Genomic DNA, 21728 nt, shown 5'->3' on the forward strand with positions numbered 1-21728 from the left:
AAAAGGCCAGAGGGAGTAAGAAGCCACATAATGATATGTGTCCAATGCAAGGTGGCCACACTGCATGGGGGAAGATCTTCTGCAAGCATGTCGGGATCATAGCAGCCATGTTACCATTGCTCAACTGCTTTGCTCTGGGAACTGTGAAATAGCATTTCAAGCCACTTAGGAGCTTTATATCCACACACCACCACAGATGCATCAAACTGTAGAGTTTTGCTCCTAGTAAAGGAAGATGATGGGATGTGCAAAGGGAGGTGAGGTCCTAGTGAAACTTGACTTGGTCTGTATTTGTTGCATGATGCAAGTGAATTACAACCAGAAGCCAGTGTCTCCCTGCCCGGTCCCCAAACTCCTCTGACTAGTGTCTGCTTTGCATTAACATGAGTGGTTTTCCTGTGTTCCTTGAAGGGGTGACGCATGGTGTCATTGCATGTCATTGTTTCCCTCAGAAACACCAACTGTGTTACCATGGCTGCTCCATCTCTGAGATAACGTGAGAAGTGTCAGCCTCCACAAACGCCATACAGTTTGCTTAGTAGCAGGAAAGAAACAGTGTTTCTGTTTTCCTTTGCAAGTGGCTGGAAAGTCTCCATGGAAACATTTGTTGTTCCACAGTATCAATTCTTTAGACCATCTTCTTCCTTCATTCTGATGCTTTGCAAGGGAATTTGCTGTGTGATTTTCTGGTGCCTTGAGCTGAATGGATAGCTTACATGGCAAGGCTGTCCCAAGGTATATATTCAGTGTCTCTGTCCCTCTGATAGGCGGAGCACAAGTGGTCATTTTTGCCTCTCAGGCTTTGCTGCAACTATACAAACTGTGGCCAAGAAGTTTTGGTGCAGCATCTCATTTGTATGGATAGAATTCTGTTACACAGATGAAGTGATAATCCCCATTACCAGAAGGTAATTAATTTAATTCTTGAGTTTTCTTTGAGGTACTAACTGGAAATAAAAGGACTGAGACTGATAGAAAGGAAAAAACAGGGTGTTAGGTTCTATCAGATCTTCCTCTGTGACTCTGCTCTGAAGGACAACCTCTTTGCAGAATATATTAGAGCCACATCATGTTTAAACTGAGGTGACGCCTGAGGAACAGTTAATGGTACTGAGAAAGCATATTATGCAATAAAGGAGGAGGCAAGAAGTCAGGGAGAAACACAGGTGAGCCAGGGCTAGATATTTATCGCTATTACTGTTTCTAGTAATTTTGTTTTGCACAAGCGCACATGTATTTGTGAGTGTGACCATGCATGTATGTCCATATTCACATATATTGCCTGTTTAATCGTTCCGTATTTAAAATCTCACGGTTGGTAGAGGTGCAGACTGGTAGCCAAGTGCAGGTATATGTTTGTTTAACTCACAGATGTGGCTATGTGTGTCTCACAGGCCAACCAGAAACAATCACACTATTCAGAGCATCTTCCCAGCATGAGTAAGAGCAGCAAGTCCTTTTTTCGCAGATAACTGGAGGTGCCTCAGGAGCAGTATACAGAACAATTCGTTGCAATCTGGGGTGAGGAGGAACCCACAATCACCACTTTACTCAGATGAACCTTTTTTCTCGAGGTCTTACCTTTTATTCATTACCTCCAAAGTATAGCCAGTAAAGGGTGAAAGAAGAAAGCTTGCTTCTTCCTAAATCCCTGGACCTGTTCCTGTAGAAAGAGCTGCAGTGCTAAGCACATGAAGATCTATAAGGTGAATACTCTGGGCTTGATTCATTAAAATCACTCCCATCACTATTAACAAGCAGAGAGGGTGTAGGGGGTGCAGAGCAGTATCGAGGGGAGGTATTCTCAAAGCCTGGGTCCCAGTGCAGGCTGTGCAGCTGCTGCAGGGGGTGGTTTATTAAGCATTCCACATGGGCTGTTTGCGGGAGGAGGCAGGCAGGGCTGCAGTGTGGAAATGTCAGCCTGCAAGCGTGCGCTAACCTACTTCCACCAGAGAGGCTGAGAATAACCTGGGTGCGCACTCCCTGATCTCTCCTTGAATTTGTAAGCCATGGCTGAAGAGGAGATTTATTATCCGTGGGTTTGAAAGTGCGACTGAATACTCATAGGGAGGGTTGTTTTGTGTTTTGAGGCTACAGATCCCCTGCTGTATTTCATGTTTACAGTTTATGATACACTGAATCCTTTGGTGCCTTGTTCTCAACCCTGCAATAGAAATGTCACGAAATCCATTGCAGTGTGTGCCGTCTTCTGATTTTTCCAGCCACTTGTTAATGCTTTCAATAAGGTCTAAATCACAGCTCCCCCGGAGACTGCTTTCTCTCAGAACTCTGTCATACACGTCCATGGGTTTTTCTCCCTCACACCAAGCTGCCCTAATGTCAGCCTTTGCCTTGGGTCCCACCAAAGCTTGCACACCCAGCAGCAAGTGTTAACAAGGCAAAGGCATGTGTTTTTTGGTAAATGTGTGTTTCCTGTTCATCTTCTCCAGACCCCTTGTGAGTATATTGTATCACCGCTCAATTGCCTTTTTCCAGGCTGGAGTGTCCCAATCCTTTCAGTTGTTCCTAATCCCCACTGTTTTAAAGAAATAAGGACTGTGTGGTAGTTTTGCATATCCCCATAGGTATTTATCTGTTTCTTCAGCTACTCAAATACCTTTACAAATTGAAAATGCAGTGAAAGACTTAGATAAGCAATGGATTTATTCCATCATGTAAGCAGATCATGTGCAATACTGATCCTCCTTCTCCACATAGCAATGGAGACTCCATCAAAATTAGGGAGCTTTCTATGTCTAAAAGACAGGACAAGAACTGGAAGGCTTCAGTTCTCTCCAGAAAATAACCTAATCAAGGAGCTGGTAATCTTGACACAAGCTTTCCCTACTGCAGTCTGACCATGTTTTAGTTTCTTGTTTGTCTGCTGTTCCAAGGGTCATTTGCTCATATTTCTCCCTAGAACAAACTTGTTCAGGATCCAGGGGAAAGGTGCCACAAATACATTTTAATTTCAAAGAGAAATATGGAGATTTACCTGGGAAAGAGAGTGGAGGAAAATTGAGAGCCATCACCTGTATTTTTTCTGGTTTCTTGCACTGCCTGGGAGTTTCTCCTCCTGCAGCAGTATGTCATTGGAATAATGAGGCAGCATGTTGCTTAACTGCGCAGTGGCCAGATCAGCGGGGATTTCAAGAGATAAGTAATTCTATTTGATTTTGTATCCAAGAATGATAATTTACTTTCCCTCCCACCTTAAAGAGAGAAAGGCAGTCTAGGCTATAATTAGGGGTTTTTTTCCCTGTCTCCTTTGGTCCTCTGTTCCTCTTATTGTCAGGCAAAGGTGGCAGCAACATCCTTAAAAGCAGGGAGTCATGACAACTGACTCTTCCTGGAGCAATTTGGGTTGTTAGAAGGGAAAAAAAGAAATATCCCTAAAACACAAGTTCCTGAAAAAGCAGTTAGATCACAAAACTGTATGAAGCGGGAAAATGACAGCAAAGGGCTGGGAACCACCCACGAGCAGGGAGTTTGCTATCTGCATGTTCATCTTCTGGGCTTGGTCTTTCACTGGTAAAAAGTGAGTTGGATTCATTTATGTCATCTGAGGGTCTGGCTGTGGCTTCATGTCTGTAGATAAATAAATGCCCACACAAATAGCTAATTAAGTGCAGGAGAAGTGTCTTGCATAAGAGCACGTTAATGTCTTTGGAGCAAATGCCCTGTTGAATTTCACAGGGTGAGATCTCAATCAATTAACAGTTTAGAATAGTCCATTCTGAAGCAATATGTCTATGTAGCCCCGCACATGAGTGCTCAGTGCCTACTTTTATTGCATGCTTGATTGGATGAATTTGAGCTTCCAATTAAAAAAGTTACCCCTGGCAGTGAAACATTTGACCCAAATCTTAGATTGCAAACAAATAAAGAGCCACTTTGATCAAGGTAAGGACTCTTCTAAATTGCTGTGCCTAGATTTCTGCTTAGCATGGCAGGGGATGTTTTATTAATCTCCACCCTTATTCTTGTTATCTCTCACACCAATAACAATACTTTGTAGTTATCCTCAACTCTTTGCAGAGGAGTTTCTTATTGTTTGCACATGTTGATTATGTGAATCTTTCTTTCGAGTCCCACAAGGTATGATAGCCATGTGTTTTTTGCCAGCTCACAGGCACATGTTCTGATGTTGAGAAAAGAAAGCCCGAATCCATCTGTGATTTTCAGGCAACTTCCTTCCAGCTAGGTACCACATTTTTCATTTCAGGAGACCATAAGGGTCTGTGTGACTTGCATATGGTTACAAAACACATGACTATGGGAAGCCAGGGCTTCACACTTCTGTTTACCTCCTAACCTGTGGATGATCTAATGTCTTTGTGCAAATCAGTTATCATAGCAAAGTAATTTATTTCTTTGAACTAAAATTTAAGTTAATAAGGCTTCTGTTTTGCCCCTGTGGTCCTCGTTCTTTTGGTAGAATACTATTTGTCTGTTCAGTATGAAGGGTGTTATGTGGGAGATCCCATACTGAAAAAATCTGTGGTTTCCATAAACATCCGATTTATATTCTACTAAAATCAACCAGAAAAAAATATCAAGAGCGACTTTGTTTTCAAATAGCTCCAGATGCAAAATGCTCCATGGCTTTATGTCAGGATTGTAAAAAATGAATAGAGCACAGTGAATTAATTTTGCTAATGAGCTTTGCAACCACATGATGCACTTAGGCATCTTCATACAATTAAACCACAGAACTGGGCAAGCAGATCCCAAGTGCCACCCTTTGTCAGAGCACTTCAGGACCCTCCAAAGTGTTATGTCTCCCCCTCCCTTTAATTTCTTTCCATCACAAAGAAGAGAAATATACAGATCGGTTGTTTCAACAATTGAAAAATGATGTGCGGTGTTAGTTGCAACAGTATTTTTGTAGCTCTCATTTATTCTGCTATCCAGACAAGAAAGGCAAAGCAGTAGCATTTTATAAAGCAGAGAACATTTTTACACAGTTCTCTTAAATCTTTTTAGCAGCCCTTGAACAAAATGTTTACACGGTAAACAGAATTAAGTAAACGATCCACAAGACTTATCATGACAACCTGCCTATCCCTCCTGAACCATTGTATTTCTATCCCATTCATTCCTAACATCTGCTGCTGCTGACCCTCTAGCCTGTATTTACCCAGTTATAGTACTCTCTCTGCAGCCTTAAAATATTTCCTGTTGATTTACATGCATGTCTCTTCCATTGTCTGTTTCTGGCTGCTGGATTTTCTGTTTTTCTTTTTGTAAAGAGAAAGGGAAAAAAAAAGAAGGTGGCTGATTTTCATTGCTCATGACTAAGAACCCAATAACAATGTGAATAAGCCCTGTACATATGGCCGTGATCAGATAAAAATCATGAGTAAGGGATATGCATGCCACCCCAAAGCTCTTCAGCCAACTGCCTGCAGTCCTGCCGAGCTTGTGGGGTGTCATTTCTGTGCTCTCCTACCACTCCCCCCGACATTCTGTGCTCCAGCTCCTGCTTCTCTGCATGGTGAGTGCAGCTCAGCCCTAGCCAGAACTCACTGCCTGCTTAACAGGGTCTTGAGCTCATGAGTTCTGTGAAGTGTAGTGATGATTAGGCTGGTATTCAAGGAGAAGAGCAAGGATAAGCCTGAAGAGCATGCCAGTGGCTTACAGAAGTCAGGCTCTGACCTCAGGTCTCTCAAAGTGAAAGGTTTTACATGAACCTACTGCACAGTCAAGATGTTTTAATAAAAAAAGAAAACTAATTTTTCTTTTTTTCCTTTTTTTTTTTAAAAAAAAGCAGCATACTAGGAAACATAAATTTGAGCTCTGCGGAATTAAACCTCCACCAGGAACCACCTCTAATGCTACCTTCTGTCAGGGAGTTTCATCTGTTGTTTCTTTCATTGTGGTTTTCTTCAGTAGAGGTCAGCCATATAGAAGGTTTTATAGATAGAAGATAGTGACTACCACTAGGGTAAAACAGCAACTCTATTTTTGTAAGCCAGGGAAGCATGGCTAATTGCAAGCAACTTCCCCCTTCATCATCAACTCTCAAAACACTAGACTGGCACTCGGGAAGCCTGGGTTCTCAGCTCAGCCACAGACTTCCTGGGTGAATTTGGGCAAGTCAGTAATGAGGAACCATTGCCCCATGCCTCAGTTCCCAGCCCCAGGTAACAGAGCAAGGCAGAGTCCCATTAATGGGTGTGCTACGGCTATGTACAAGGATATCAGCTTCGGAGGCAAGCACCAGACACTTCCTTCAAGAATGCAGTCCCCATCAGTCCCGTGAAAAAGCTATTTCAGATAAATTTTTCAGAAAAATTCTGCAACAATTCATTTAGTGTTTAGGGTCCCAGTGCCCTGTCTGTAGGACAGACAGATTTATACCCTCCAAAGATTTGCCTCCTAAAAACAAACAGAGGAAATAAACCTGCCATTCTGTCCAGTCTTTCCCCTGCCTCTACCAGCTGGTTAAGTGGTCAGCTAATTTATTTTGTGTTGCTTTCCATTAGGAGTGGAGGACTGATGCCTGGAAGTATTTTAACGGCACTGTTGACCTTGATAATAAAACTGTCCATTCTAGCTGATATTGGTAATGGCATCCAATATCCCCCGAATCACAGAGAGCAGAAAGTCTAATAACACAACCAGTGAGAAGTCCCATGGAAAGACATTAGTGAAGAGGCCCATTTTCATTGCTGTCTCCTTTCTTATATCAGGCCCATGAGCACTGTACGTGATTTGCCTATCTGTTAGTAGACATTTGGGGCTGTGGTGATGCCCAGAACCATTTCCACACTCCCTCCTGCAGCTTGCTGGGTGCTCAACACCATACGACACTGACAGCTGCAACTGCTACTAGCTGCTATCGCAGGGCTGCGTGCAATTTGGAGAACAATTTACATAATTCTGAAACCTAAAAATACCCCTGCACAAACGAAATGCATTAATATGCGCTATTCTAACAGACGTGAAAATGGCTGCTGCTTTCTCAGTGCATTTTGAAAAGGGGATTCTCAACGCCTCTTCTTCATCTGATGGGGCTGACATTTGTGAGAGACATTTAAGGACACAGAGCAAGTGATAATTATCCTCAACATGCATCACAGGCTTTTTGTCAAATAATTAGAGAGGTGCCTTCCAGAATAATTAGCTTTCTGAAATGGCTGAGCCCCCATCTGCTGCATGTTGACTTAAAGGGACGTGAAGTTTAAGATCAAGAAAGAAGATGGCAAGTTCCCACCCCAGGGCTAACCTGTCCACCCATTTCCTTCCTCAGCCCTGCTGATAATGTTCTAAAGTGTGCAGTGCCGCCCACTCCACTTTGCTCCCTTAAATAATAGCACTTGCTTTTCACGTCTCCTTGGTGATGTAAGGGGAATATTTGTGACCTTTTTGTTTCCGTGTAACAAGCATCCTTGCAGGTCATGGCAGAACAGTCTGTGACAAAACAAACTTCCCTGAGCTATCAAGTCAGCACCATGAGGAGGAAATGTTGTTTGGATCGCTGTTAAAATATGTAAGCTAATTACCTTCAGCAACAATATGGGCATGTATCCCAGAGGGATCTGCCTGAGATCATGGTGACTTTGAGTTATCCACTGCAATGGTCATGGCACTGGCAGTCAAATGTATTTCTGTCTGGCAGTGACTTTTTCTGCTCACTGGTGGGATCCAGGAGTGTGCTTGCTTGGGAATGGTCTGGGAGGAGGCTACAGTGAGCTCTGCATAATTTTAGTCTTCTGAGTTTCCTACTGTGAAGTCTAGAGGACTATGAAAGACATGGCCAAAAAGTAGCAGCAAATCACATAAACTCTTCCTCTCTTTAAAAAAAGCTTTAAGATGTATGTTCTAGCTCTCCATGTAGTCTCTAGGACTTAGGTGTCTTGTACCTAGCAATTCTTGAGGACCAGACGATATAAGTGAAGTTTCCGTGCCATATTGTTAGGATTACTGTACCGAGCTGTAAATGATGGCTGAAGTCATGAACAGGGAAAAGAGACCATCCAAAAACAGAGTAAAGATGACTCAGGCATTGCACTGCTTGCTGTGATGTTCTACTTGAAGAAGTAGATGAATCTGACAAAAGGTGTGGCAAAACTCCAGCCACTAATCTCACTGTAAATAGAGATACTCAACTAAAAATCAGGTCCAAGCAGCCATGAACTTGAGTGTGCTCTAAAGCTGGCTCTAGCCTTCACTTGGCTGAGGCTTTCTCAAGAGGGAAGTATTTGTTGTGATAGGACAGTAGTCAAGTGGTTTGTCAACTGGAAAATGCCTAGACAGCAGCTGCTGAACATTGCAGGGGTGTCCAATTACAGTGCATGGGCTTAATTATCACTCTTTCCCCATACATTCACAAAGACAGTCCTTGGTCTGTATTTGCTTGGCTGGGCTACTAGATTTCCCAACTAGGTTCATCAAGAATGTACTTCTGTGTCCAAAACTGCCACAGGCATGCAGCCATGCAGTTTTGTCAACTTAATAGAGCTGCACTCATGTCAAAACTGAAAGTGATGCCTCTGCCGTGCTGGCAAAACTTTTGAGAATATCCTAACTGTATAACTGATTTCAGTGAAAGTCAAGAACTCGGAATATTCATAAAACCTTCTGGGCCAAAATTAGACCAAATGTTAGTAGGTACCAACTCTATTTATTCATTGATTGATTTGGGCTAGAGCCTGTCTCCCTTGGTTCAATTAGGCAGAGCCCAGCAGAACAGGCACTCAGCTAAACAAATGAAAAAAAAAAAAAGCATTTTGCTGTGACTCAGTGTTCCAGTGACAACTACAATTTTACCCAGGACAAATTGTTTACCACCTTCTCACAGGTGGCAGACTAATAATTGAGAACAGCAAATATTTGGCTTAGGACAAAGGCATAATAATCTTTTTTTTCTAGGTTTAACACTCCCTACCTTTCTTTGCTTCCTGTTTCTTTAGAAGCCACTCATTTGGCAAGATCAGAAATTAATTCACCCCAGTGGGAGGACATGCTATTAATGAGTCTGGTAGTGTATAAGGGAGACATACCTGAAACCGGTGTCATATGGAGCTCCTCTAGGAAAGACAAGGTGTTTGAATTCTCTTGGATTAATCTGTTTTGCTCTTTAGTCTAATATTTTTATTTCCTGGTTCTCAAATCATAAAAATGTTTTCTCCTTCCATCCTTAGTTGCCTTAGGTAACTCTATTCAAGTCAGTGGATCTACACAGATGTCAAAAAACTATGAAAAGCCAATCACACATTTTAGTGATTGCCCTTCACACCCTTGCTTTGTTTGCTACATGCTTCTGCCTGTGGTGTATGTTACATTCATTTTGTACCATCACTGAAAGCCACATCAGTCGAAGTTGCACTTTATTACAAACATTTGTTTTCTTTCCTGCTAGCACAGCCAGGCTGACTCTCACCCCACTTACACTGGTTTTACAGCACATAATGACAGTGATCACAATAACTGTTCCTCATTTACTGGCTTGACATAATACTCAGACCAGTAAAATACCATTGACACCACTACATTGGTGGCCTGAAAAGTGTTTGACATTGTACTTTTAAGATCAACTTTAATGTGTTCTCATCTATTTTTTTCCCTTTATAAAGACAGAACTGCCTGGGATGAAATAGTCCAAGTCAGCTATTTTTTAAAATTCTATCCAATTATACATGGACAAAGCAAGTTGGCACATCCTAAAAAAGTGGAAGACCAATAGGTTTCAAGCAGACTTGCTGTGCAGGCACAACTGATCTGAGCATTTGCAGCACATCTGATGTACTGAGGATGGATTGAACCCTGTGTGTATCTGCAGATTATTTCTAAAAGAAGTAGTGGACCATCTAAAGCAATAGAGTCAGGATGCCTGCGTGTACCCTCTACAAGAAATACGTATGTATTTTTTGCTGCTCTTTGGTTTCAGATCAGGCCTTTTGGATGCTACTTTCCCAGCTCTGACAGCAATAGCAATGGAGATATCTGCTGCACAAAGGAAGACTGCAGTTGGGGGCAGACAGTGGTGAGACTAATTGCAAGACTCTTGGCTACCCTTGGTTCTCACAGAAAAAAATAAATCTAACAGTTCAGAAAGGTTATGAAAGGAAACCTACAGTGTTATATTAAAATCCAGAGAAATTAACTGTGGGAATGTGGATACATGTCTGGTCTGTGTGCTTTGAACCCCACTTAGAAGAGAACTGGTCCTAGGTGGTTGCTTTGCTGTGCTTGTTAAAACTCAGTACTCTCCTCAGACATGTGGTATTCACTGAAAGAATAAACAGCTGTCAGTCCAAGCTTGCCAAAATTTCCTATGCAGCGTAATACTTCTGCAGTTTTTCCAAGGTGATTTTCCCATGAGTAAACATTACATCTCAAATCAGGATAAATACAGCAGAGGAAAAGGGGAATGTCAAAATCTGATTTTGTCTTGGCAGGGAATGATTTCACAGCTTTCTCATACATTGTCTAAATGTACAGATGATTTTTCTCTCCTGTTTCCCCTCTAGAAATGAATGAGTAGGCTAGTAGCTATATATTCAAATGAAAAAGAGATCTCTCTTCTAAGCACATGCACTGTTATAAACAGCTTTGGGTTTTGTAGTGGATGGTTGAGGACCGCAGTATACTGAAGACCATTCAAGAATATATGCTCAGAATGTCTTCTTGAATACTGTATTTCTCCTTAATCCTCCTTATTAGAATTCTTTCCTGACTCAAAAGCTATCTATGAATCAGGAAAACAAGGCAACATTTGGCTGAATTCTGCAGACTCTCCACATACCCAGCTGTCAGTCACATCACCGAGCATCTAGCTCAGTCAATGCAAACTGGAGAAGGACATTGCCCAACCACCTGGTGGTTATTCCAGGCAATATGGGCTTTAGGCTCAATGTGCCAAACACCTGAACATGCGATTAACTCACAGTTTTTCCTTAAGTCCAACTTCAGCACTGAAGAGCACTGCTGAGTAGGAGTGGACGCGTTACAATTTAAGAACGTGACTGAGTTTCTGCTCAGTCCCCCGACACTGAGATTAACAGGAGGTCAGTCAGTGATTCCCCTGGAAGGTGGACTGGGTTCCTTGGGCTAAAGTCAGAAAGTATAATAGGCTCATTGGGTGCACAATGTTGTTTTGCAAAGAAATGTAGAGACGGTAGGATTTGATAGGGGACCTCAAACAAAGAACTCATAAAGAATGTGGAGAAATGCACATTTTTAATGAGCTCTAACAAAAGTCTATTGAATAGTTTGTTCAATCTAGTTGTGTTTTGATTATTTCCATTGTCCTTTGTTTCCTGTATGTGGTTGTGATGCATCCAGGAAAAAATCTCGAACATTTGCATTGAGAGTCATCCAGAATTTCCATTTTAAACGATCCACTTTGTTACAGTAATTAGCCTTGTAAGTGGAACAAAGCACACAACATTGACAATAGTTGCTAGTGATCACTTTACTTCCTAATCAGGCTGCTCCTTCAAGCATTCTAATTTATTTTACTAATGATTATAGGGCAGATGCTGCACAGATTTGCACCTCTAGGAACACCAGTGAAATAGAGAAGCAGAAAATTTTGCCCAGTATGCCTAATCCTGAAGTATCCTGAGTAATTTGAGGTCCAAGGTGTTATAAATGAGTAATTTGAGGGCCAAGCAGTTATAAATAAGAGACTTGCCTTTCAGAGGTTTATTGATTTCAGATTTGAATTCACTAACTTGTATCAACTGCTGTGAAGTAGGCATACCTGTTGGGTACTGAAGTGTTTCTGGGAGAGGGATGGTTGGTGCTGAGCCCCTCTCAGAATGGCACTGACAATCCTTGAAGATGGGGACAGCTTGCGCCTACTTGCCTGAAGTTCTCCATAAGAACAAATAGCCTCCCAGTTCATTCTGCACCTTTAAATCAGAGCACCCACTCATCTCAGAGAGAAAAAACATAGCTTCCTTGAGAAGAATGGTAATAAGGAGAGGCTGGTGAGGGGTTTAAACTGTTAATCCTATGGCAGAAATACATATATTTTTTATTAAAATCCAGGTCCACTTATATCAGTGTAATCCTCCACAATTAAAATCCCAACTGAGAATTAATATTCTTCACCTTTTATGATTCAAAGCCAGTTCAGCTAGTCCCTTTAGTGTGCTCTTTTCCATCCTTATACTAGCGATCCATCAGACAGACTTTGGCTGTAGTTTGCCTTTTGTTAAAGGGTAAAACAATCTATGTAGGTACAACAAATTGGTGTCTGTGCAAGCAAACACATGGATATATAGGCATATTCGGGTGCTGCTGGGAACATTAGAGAGTGCCTTTTCTCCATGTGCTTGGCATGACCCTTTACCACTTTTAGTTTCCTCCAGAACTCACTGAACTGTTGAGATATCTGCAGTAAACTTGCGTCTGGATGGACCTGGGATAGGAGTAGTGATTTTGGGTAGTTTTTATTCTGGGTGAAAACCATCAGTTGAATCAGTGTACTGGACAGAGAGCTGCATTGCTTTGCTGTGCTCCTTCCCTTCCTTTCCCTTGGTCTCTGTGTCCATGTGTTGTTTAGCTGCCCGGTGTGTTGTTTTGGAAAGTGCACGGGGGGGGAGTGTTGGAGAATCTAAAAAAGTTCCTATTTCAACAAATAAAAAATAAATTTGAGATCATCAAGCTTGAAACAGGAAGAACATTTCACAACACTGTGATTTCTTTCATGTAGTCTGTGGGATGCTATCAGTTAGAGGAACCTTCATCCTCCAAAGGCTCAAATCCTTTGTGATTTGTCCAAGCAAGTCCTGTGTTGACTCATATTGGTGCAGAACTTGACTCACAGTTGAGCAGTTCTGGTCACAGATTTATGCTGAGTGGTTCATTCATGTCTGGGAGGTAGAAAAAAAAAGTGGTTTGAGACTCCTGGTGTCTCTTGGACTTCGTGCCCAAGAACCATAAGTAGCCTGAGCTGTAATGGCAGACTTCATGACCAAAATCTTTCTAACCCTGTAGGACTTTGGTACTGCTGCCCATTTCCTCTTCTACAACTTTAATCCTATTTGTGGTGTCACATCTTTGTTTGGAAGAGCCAAGTAAACATAAGTGATATTTGAGGGGAAAACATATAAAGACACAATTTTTGGTTTATGATTGGAGCTGATTCCCATCATCAAGAAGTAAAGCTCAAGGAGGACGAATACAGACAGGAGTAACATTCACAGGGACTCAGAGTTAAGGAACCATCTTAAATTCCACCCCCATTTCTGCTCTGCTGGGATGGTTTTGGAGTTGCCATATGTATGGCACATTCATCTGTCCTCCCCACCACAGTTTCTCTGTTTGTCACGAGGAGGATAAATGCTTATTTATCCAAAAGGGCAATGCATCCATCAGGAGTTGCAAAATACATGTTGCTGAGAATACAAAATATATTGTATGTGCTACCAGAGGGTTAAGACCCTTTGTTCGTTAAGATGTTGCTGAGTGGAAGAATTGGTTCTCTGCCAAATTCATCCAAGAGGCTTTGAAAAGAAAAACAGGAGAGGTCTCCTGCAGTCACCATTCAGGCCTGCTCCAGCTATATCTAGCAGTGATAGCACCCATGTTACAGCCAGCAGCAAGGGGATTCAGCCTTCCCTGTGCATAAAGAAGAGATGCCCTTGGTGCAATGCCCAGAGAGGACCAAGGAATTTAGCCCAGCAGTGCAGAGTTTAGCATTTCCTTCTGCTCACAGGTTCTGCAGAAAGGCAAAAGCTGCAAGATTTCGATGAGACCAAAATATTAATTCTCTGTTATTGCATCAAGTTTGACTAACAAGCCGCATGAATAAATCTGCAGTCTTAGTTTCTGCCAGCGCGAAGTTTCTATGGCAACAACAACCCATCTCATCTTTAGGAATTTCATTAGCAAGGGAGGGAAACGAAACAAAAAAAAAATTCTACCCCAAATTAAAAAAGATGTCAAATTAAGAGCAGCATATTCCTCTCCCACCTCATTTTTAAGGAAAAGTCTGCTTTGATTTTTTCTCATTTGTAAAGGTGTTTTTTAAAATGCACATCATTGCCTTAGACAAAAAAAAAAAAAACAAAAAACCAAAAAAAACCCAGCAAATGCTTTTGTACATCCGAATTGGAGAGGGAGGGATCATAAACATGCAGACTGGAGATGCACTGGAGGAGTGAACATGGCTGTTGCAGCACATTCAGCATTCAGATGAGCCCGTTTGCATACACACACGGAGCTCAGCGCTGTCTCCTTTCCTGACATTTGGAAATGGGAAAGAGAGCTGGGAATGGCAGACCTTTTGATGTGATCATAGTGGAGGTGCCTGGTATATAAACACTGTGGGAGGACCAGGTGACATTTGGGAAGTTATAATGGAGCTTCATCCATTTATGTACGTGTGTGCTTCTGCTTACAGAGCCTCAGTGTTCGATATTCCTGACATGGGAATTGAGTTTGTTGGATTTAGAAAGCGTGGCTGTGCTTTCTCCTCCTCTCACCTTGGGCTGCCCTATACCCTTGTGACAAATAAAATAAACACAATTTCAAAAGTCAATTGAATCAAACTGGTTTAGAAAAAAAAAAAAAAAGCCACATGCATACACAAAAAAGGAGGAAGCAATGTACAGCCTCTGCTGTGTAAAATATGTTGGTGTTTACATTGACCCACCATCCTCTCCTCTCAGTGGTTTTGTTAACACCTTAAGCAATAGGAGGGGGGAATGCAGAGCTGTTGCACTCCTCAATTTGTGGAGTTTGGCTTTGGCCCCACTTAAGGGATTAAAAAGTGGTACCCTTAATACAGTCAGCATCAGGGTCTCAGCTTTTGCCCTGGATCCTCTGGTGCCACGGTGCAGGGAGGTGCGGAGAGCCTTCAGCCCTGCGTGCAGTGTAGGGAAGATGCTGATCCCTGTCATTTCTGGTTGCCCATCCCAAGGCTGCAGAGGCAGCACCACAGCCATGCTGAAGGGGACAGGGATGGGAATGACAGGATGGGGGGAAGAATCAGTTAATAGCAGAGGGGAGGGGCATGGGCAAAGTGGAGCAAAGGAGCCCAGGCTGTGAACTTGAGGAAGGGTTTTGGGGCAGGGAGGACATGGTTTAATCCGATGTTTGATCTTCCTGTTCATCTGGAGTTAACACTGCCATTGGAACAAAATGCTCTGTTACAGCCTATACCAGTATAAAGCAAATAGCAGCTAGAGAAGCCTTTATGAACCCTTTGTGTGGAGTCACGAATACACAAGTACACCAGATTGACTGGGAAAAATCCCATATAAATGATATGAAACAATGGTTGAAAGAGTGTTCTGCTGCTTCTGTCATTTTTATCTGCGACCAGATGCCAGCTAGGAAGCCCCCAGAGACTGTATTATTTCAGAAATACTGACTGTAATGCCTTTTTCACCTCAATTTTTACAGTCAGCATTTCTGCTGACATCAGTGAAGCAATCTCCCAATTATGTCAGTGTAAGTGGATGGAGAAACATACCTGCCACTAACAAATATTCACGCTTAGATTATTTTCCCCACTTTGCCTAGAAATGGCCAATCAAGACTTTTACAATCACAATTCATTCCACACTCCCTGGTGAGCTATATAATTCATCCAGTCGGAGACAGTATCACAAAACATAGCTAACATATCAAATCACAACATGAATTTTGTATAGTGAATTACAACTATTCACAAAAGGCTGTTAGTGAACAATCTCCAGCCCAATTTCTTTATTCATGGAAAAAATTTATAAGTGATTCTGAATAACAAATAAATCTGAGAATTTTGTGAACCATCCAGAACCAATTCAGGAGCTGGGAAGGGAAGCAATATTTGTGGAATAAATTATTTGCTGTGAAATTCATTGGTTGGTTGGTTCTTTCCAGCACACCCTTGGGGGCTACTGGCCTGATACTTAAAAATCAACTAATGCATATTCCAAGAAGGGAACAACAGTATTTACTCAACTGTATCAGTGAAGAATGTAAAGAGACGGAGGTAAACCAATCTTTGCTCAGAATTTGCCCACCAGTACAGAGATGAGTTCTGGGGAAAGGCATTAACATTTTCGTTTTGACTTGTCTCCTAACTGTCCTTCTGGATGATTTATGTTTTGACATGTCCACAAGAAAATCCAGGTAGCTTTGAACCAAACGTCTGGCTTCTAGTTTTTGTCATAACTATAAATTCCCACACCCTTTTTCCCCTCTCCTGAGAGTCTGCAGGAAGGCACTCAACTGTGGAAGCTCCTGGTAGGTGTATTTGCTACCAGGGAAAGGGGGACATGCAGTGGGGTCATGCACATTGTCTGTTCATATTTCTGGCTGTCAGCCCGGCCTTATCATCAACTGTGTTGCATGAATGTGGTGCAAAGGTAATTCCAGCGTATGTGCCCAGACTAGTGATCTGCTCTGATCATCTGCCAAATGAATAAGTGCTGGATGTCATGCTAAAACATGATCTCACTGGGCACTATTGCATGTTCCTGTCTGTAGAGCTCCAAAACTCGAGTTATCGAGGCCTCTTAGCATAGACATGGTGGGTTTATCATCACCACTAGAGTCTGGTCTGCAAAGGGGACTTGAATACACACTTCCTTGATAGTGTTAATGTACCCAGATAACTGCAGGTAGATTCAAGCCTAAAGGTGGGCTTTGGGTTCTCAGACAAATCTGCCAGAAGGGAAGAAGCATTGAAAGTGCCTTACTTGCCCAGCCAAACTCTAACATACTAAACTGTGAACATCCCCTTGTTTAGTGACAAGGATACTCATTGCCATTTGCCTTGAACAGAAGTCACTGGTGAAAAATGGGTGTTATACCATTTGGATGCTCAGAGTGTGTTATTTGATGAGCCCTTCTAAGAGAACTTATGTATGACTCTATTATTAAAAATAAGAAAGGCTTCCATGGCCATAGCTACAGTGTTGGGCCAAAGAAACAAAAAACATTATATTGCAATGTATTCTGGTCAAACCATTCTAGCTCTGAAAGGGATTCAGCGGGTGGTTTTAGTTTTATATTTTTTTTTGAGCAGTCAGATCCCCTTTGTACCCTTGATTCATCCTTGTTACGTGATTCATCCTAATTGCATTCGTTAGTATTGTTGCAGATACTGTACAAAATGTTCAAAGAGAGCTGGCTGGGGAGCTGGAGTGGCTGGCATCCTTAATGCAGGAAGACTGGTGCCTCTTTTCTCTTGGTGCTGTAAGACAGAATCCTAGTGCTATTTTAATGTTGCTTTTCATTACACAAGTTTCCTGTGCCCACCAACGAGAAAAACATTAGCAGCAATTAGATAACTTGGATCAGCTGCACTTAGGGCCTTGGATCCACCCTACATTTCACCACCCGAAGAATCACACAGTGCAAGGGCATGGTATGAATAATGAGGATGTTTCCCATTAGGGAAAGTGCTTTCCATTGTCATTGCAGACACTCCCCTATTGTCTACATGTCCACCAGGCATTTTGCAAAATTCTCTTCTCAAGACCAGTCTTGCATTCATGTGATTACCATAAAACCACCACTCTTGCACCAGCTTTCTGGGAGGAAAGCTCATGCTGTAGGATTTCCATGCATTTTTCAAGGGTCTGATATTCATTGCTGACCCTGTTTAACACCTTTCTTTGGAAACAGGCTGACACTTTGGGTGGACAAAAAAAACCCCAAAGCAGGTAATTTCACATGCTGTGGCATTTTCTTTTACAAACCTTTTAAAAATATCAGTAGAGAAAATATTTCATAGATTTCTTCCATAAAAGCTGAGTTACAACATGGCAATTTCTCCCACACTGCCACTTTTTAATCATGTAGCTCTCAACCAAAACACCTTCCCTTCTTCCTTGTCCAGGGACATCTGCTTGTGCTCTTTCTCTATTCCTTGTGTTAACTTCACTGGGCTGTATGTGGTTACAGAGTTCAGCATCCCTAATCAACACCTCCATAGCCTGCTTTTTGTTGTAATTATATATTTGAGACCCAGTTAAGAACAGTCTCCATGTACTATGTGTGGTATAATGATGAGAAATACTACATGTCTCAAAGACTCTGTAGGCTAAATAGACCAGAGAGATGGAGACTGAGGGAAAGGGCATATCATCCCCACTTCACACATGAGAAAAGGAGTGACTGAATGAAAAGGTGACGTGATCAGGGAAGAGATTTAGTTGAGCTCTGAACAGTATTAAACTAAGTACCCTTTTATAACTCTCTTTAAAACATTATAAGGCAACTAGGAAAAAAATAGAGAAAGAAATGACAATGCATAGATGCTGCGGGATAAATCTTGCCCTTGTTTGCTTCATTCTCTCCCCACCCCCATGGATTTCAAACATCATTCAAGAGCAAGCTTCTATTATTAGGCAAAACTCTCTCTGATACTTCAGAAGGCAGTTTGCGCCCCCCCCCCCCCCCCCCCCTTTCTGTAAGGAAAGAGGGAATATGATGGTAGGAGCCTAATTATGAGCGCTCTCAAAAAAACCTGGACTAGCTGATTTGCACTTAGCCCCTTTGACGGAAAGCAACTGAACAGTATACTTGAGCTGTAATTATTATTATCAGTCACTCTTCATGGTGACAACAAATAATTATTTTTAAAAAGCATGAAAACAGAATTAACCCTTTCCTCAGACATTGTCTCTCTAAAGTTGTCATTGCAGTTCAGAATACCAGTTGCAGAGCTGCTGATTTTGATTGCTTTTTCTCCCATTAAAATACCCTGGACTGAATTGAAAGTGCAGTTTTCAGCAGTGACTAGTGATTTGGAATCCCTTAGCTCCTGCAGGTTAGTTTGGCAGAGTCCAGGTTTCAGAAGGAGGTTGCTCAAGTGGGGTTTTTTTGCAATCAGGCCTTTTTCAGATGCTTCAGAAATGGGTGCAAATTTCTGGTGAGACCCTTGACTTTAGAGTGAAATGATTCATTGAAATTTTGACACAGAAGTGTGTTTCAGGCATCAACCATGCCATGTCTTAGATTCACCCAGTCTCACATTAGCCAGGAGCTGTGGCAGTGACATCAGGCGCATGGTCACTTTGGGCTTTCTGTAGGGCCAGAGCTTCAGCTTTGCTCCACCACCAGGCCAGGACTGCAGTTGCCTCCTCTGCATCCCATAAACCCAAGTCCCATCCTGGCCTGCAACGTCCACTCTGATTTTCTTGTTGTCCCTCAGCCCTGAAAGGTCACTGTCCCCCAGTGGATGGAGCCTGGGGAGGTGCTTCTTGCTCTCATGCAATACTGATCCAGCTGTAGAACAGTGAAAACACAAAATGGTGAAAGGAAAAGGCCAGATGTAGGAGACCACTCACCCCCGGTATGCAACACTCATTTCTATAGGCAGCAAGAAAGAGTAGAGCATGGATGTTAATGCATGGTCTAGGACACTGTGGCTTAATTTACAGCTTTGTTTGTACATCTGTTCATGTTTAAGACAGGCACAGATTTAGCTGGATGGTAGGGGGGGCTGTAGCCCCTCTTTTGGGACTTCTCAGTGCTGCCTTCAGCTCTAACTCATCCCCTTCAAGGCTGGGCTCCCAGCAGCCCAGCTACCCTGTGGGTAAGGTGTATTTCAGCCCTGTTAACCTAGAGTTAACCATATCAGTATTTCTTTAGAAGCAAAAACAAAGATGCAGGATCAGAAGCATTAATTTCTTTCAGCCTAAAAGATCTCAAAACCTTTAATACTAGGGAAAAATCTACTGAGGCCATTTGAACAGAGAAGGCAACTGAGCATGGAGGAATCAAGTGCTTCATCTGTATCCCTCCAGGCAGGCAACTAGAAAACTGGAAACCCTGGTCCCCTTATCTTCCTCAGCCACTGGACCAACCCTGAGAGAGCACTGCAGCCTGGCAGGTATCCCCAGCCACCATCTGTGGCTGTATGCTGGCATGAAGCAGTGCCCTCAGTAATGCCCTGGGAGTGCGGGAATGCCGTGGCCAAACCTCCCAAGAGGGGACGAAGCGCGGCAGCCAGGGGAAAGAATGCAACAATCAATAAGCACACGATTTTTAATCAGTTCAACATGTGGCCAGTGTCTGTAGGAAATATGTTTGCAATCATTCCTTATTAAAGACAAATGACAAGCTGGTTTCCAGGCATAAACCTCTGCCTTTCTTCTCTAGAATGCCAAGACAATTATGTGTGGCATTATTATTTTTCCCCTCGCTTTCTTTCCTTTTCTCAAAAGGTTCTCCCACACACATGGAAACTCCTCATTTCCAACGCATTTACAGTGGCAGGAGTTAATAAATAGAGTGTTGCACTATTAAATAACAACAAGCTCAAACACGGGGAGGAGATGGGGCCCTCCCCACTGCTCAGTAATGCTTTGATTCAAACCAAAGTGAAACAAGAAAAGACAGAGAAATTTGCAGTTTCAAAGCAGACCCATCTGTTGTTATCTTGCCCTGTTTCCCTGAGTGTTATGGCAAAGTGCCTTTACATCCATAGAGTTTCCCAGGCCCTGCACATGGTGCAAGGTGCTGAGAAGAGAGCCCTAGAGGTGACACATTTAGCAGCGAAAGATGAGCAAGAAAGAGTGCAAACCAGGCATTTCGTTTTCTGAGGTGATTTCACTTAAGCTGTGTTGAAATACTTCTGAGAAGTAGCAGACTTGCTTGCCCCATTGGCAAGTGCCTGTCAACAGTCACTACCTCCCGTGGAGACCTTGAACACTCAGATCTGTGAATTCAGCTTCCATTTGCTGCTCCTGCAGAATCCTCGCACTGATTAGGAAATTCCTCCTGTTCACTATTGTCTATTCAAGCCCTTTATGAAAATCTGCAAATCCAGAAAGTTAAATGCCAAAAGAGGACCAGATGCTCCCTCTCAGTCCCAAAAAGCTATCACAGGCAGAGGCAGCCGTAGCCATCTCTTGCTACATTTCAAAGAAAAGGAGGTTAAGAGATGGGTAGTGTTATGCCAGTGCTGATCAGCCTGGTCTCAGCTGTCCCAAGGCTTCAGCACGCTGGCTCAGGAGGTGGACGGAAAGACCCTCACACCTCTGGTTTTCACACACTTTCTGTCTCTGTCAGTCTCTACAGCAGCTCTGACCCTCCTAAGGGGGTTGCTTTAAAAGTCTATGATTCCTGGGGAAATGATCTAGAAATCTGCATGAGCGGGACACACCAAGCTCTTGAAAGCTCAGGAGAGATCTGTTATGGCCAGCTTTGGTAGTCTCCTTGTGCATAGTGACAAGTGATGATGGCATTGGTGGAAACTTCCCCCCAACAACTGCTGCAGGAGAGTCCATATGGAGATGCCAACCTTTGTGCTTCAGTCTTCTCACTATTTTTTCCATGGAACAGAGTTATCTGGACCACAGTAAAGGTGTCTTTGATCCCATACCAGGGAATGGGTTACTGTCAGTCACCAAGAGCTTCATGACAAGGAGCACAGACACCAGAGAAGGTGTTAAGAGAATGCTACATAAATGGCATTTCTTGCAGCCCTGAGATAGACTATTCACAACTATCAAGCAAAGGGCAGATTCTGGTCTTTCCACCTAGGGGGGAGAAAAAGATGTCACCAAACTTCCTGTTATAGGCACTGAAACAGTTAAAAGCAAATCTCTTACCACCCTGTCCCAAATTGCACTGTTGGCACTAACCTGAGCTGCACTGGCCACTGTGTAATTGGACAGAACAAGAGCTTTTCCCAGGAACAAACATTTGTTTGCTTAATTCCAATTCTTCGGTTCCAAGGACCTTCCTGGTGGGAGCTTAAGAGGCTATTGTTGGAGCTGAATAGAGCCATCAGAACCTGGCCCTAGAAGAAACAATCTAGGTAA

The sequence above is a fragment of the Strix aluco genome, chromosome 13 (genome assembly GCF_031877795.1).
Source record: "Strix aluco isolate bStrAlu1 chromosome 13, bStrAlu1.hap1, whole genome shotgun sequence".
NCBI classification, from domain to species: Eukaryota; Metazoa; Chordata; class Aves; order Strigiformes; family Strigidae; genus Strix; species Strix aluco.